A 1,387-nucleotide genomic window follows, 5' to 3' on the forward strand; every position below is an offset into this window, starting at 1 on the left:
TTTCTTCCTGAGCAAATGCAGCCAATTTCAAGTAACCATATTTTCCCTTCCGGTTAGAAAAATTGTCTTATGGCAAGTATCTAGGTAATTGTGATGTGCCACAGGATAAAAAAGATGAGGGATTTTATCAAGTTTATACAAGATAAATTTGTCCAATTTCAAAAGCGGATAAAGCAAATTATTTTTTCTGTTTCAAACAGACACGGTAAATACGTGAAAAAACAGGTTGCACCGATTTATAAGGAGGAGACTTTCTTACAGGGTGTCCTAGGTACCATAGCTCGATTAAGTAAGACGTTATATAATGCTGTTTATGACCTGCTGCGTCCTCTGTAGACGTAAATGGCAACGCTTAACGGATTTCAGGAAATGATTAATGTTTTTTAATATTTAAAGAGTGTAAAGGATGCGGCATCTTACATAAGTAGGCTGTACTACAATTTCATGAATAAATATTTTTTTTCACTGTAGGACAGAAGAAGTATAAAAACTGGAATGCGTGATAGGTTATTACAGTATGAGGATAAATGCGGCAGCTTGTATCAGGCAGCTGAGATACTCCGAGGTTCCTACATTAGGTTGGACAGAAACCGTTTCAATGATGCTCTGAGGAACCTCCTAGTGATCTCTACCTCTGCCCACGAGCTGAAGACGTACCACGTCTAAGCTGTGCGAGATGTGTTGCAGGGACGGGAGCTGAACACTCAGATGGAAAATGCGCTCGAGCGAGTCATGAATGGCTTAAACAAGAAGAGGAAATTTCACATCTCGAAGCTTCTACGCGATCATAGTATCAAGATGGCAATTAAGAGGTTGAAGAATTTCAATCATGGATCTTCGTTTGATGAGGATGCATTTGAAAGTGGTCTCAATAAAGTTCTCAGTTATGAATATGGTGTCTGTGATCCATGTAGCCTCGATCAACTTATTATACGTCTCTTACACGGCCGTCGCATGGTTCCTCATGGTAGTTTGGAAAACGCAATGCGAAAAATAATAAAATATAAGAGGAGTGTTGTGCCAAGTATTGATACTGATCGCAAGCTTCTGCTGCAGAGAATAAGAGACGCAGTAGACAAAGTGGCTAGAGGAAAGCGAAATACCTTCAAAGACAAAATTGTAGCAAGTGTTCTTAAATTCGACAGGAGAATAAAACCCTATAGCGAGAAAGAAGCGTGGGAATTTTTGCAGCTCTTGGGTAACGTGAAGCCCACAAGCAGCGTTATGCGTGCGTACATTCTTTTGCTGAAGTGTCAAAGTGTCTCCCTTTCAGATGTTTTAAAGTGACAAGCTGCATCTGGTATCTCTACTCACAAGAAAGAGTGAAGCACATCCTGGAATGGATATTAGGGCCAAGCAGGATAAACTCTGAGTATAAATTGAAGAT

Source organism: Penaeus monodon, chromosome 19, assembly GCF_015228065.2.
Source record: "Penaeus monodon isolate SGIC_2016 chromosome 19, NSTDA_Pmon_1, whole genome shotgun sequence".
In the NCBI taxonomy this organism is placed as follows: domain Eukaryota; kingdom Metazoa; phylum Arthropoda; class Malacostraca; order Decapoda; family Penaeidae; genus Penaeus; species Penaeus monodon.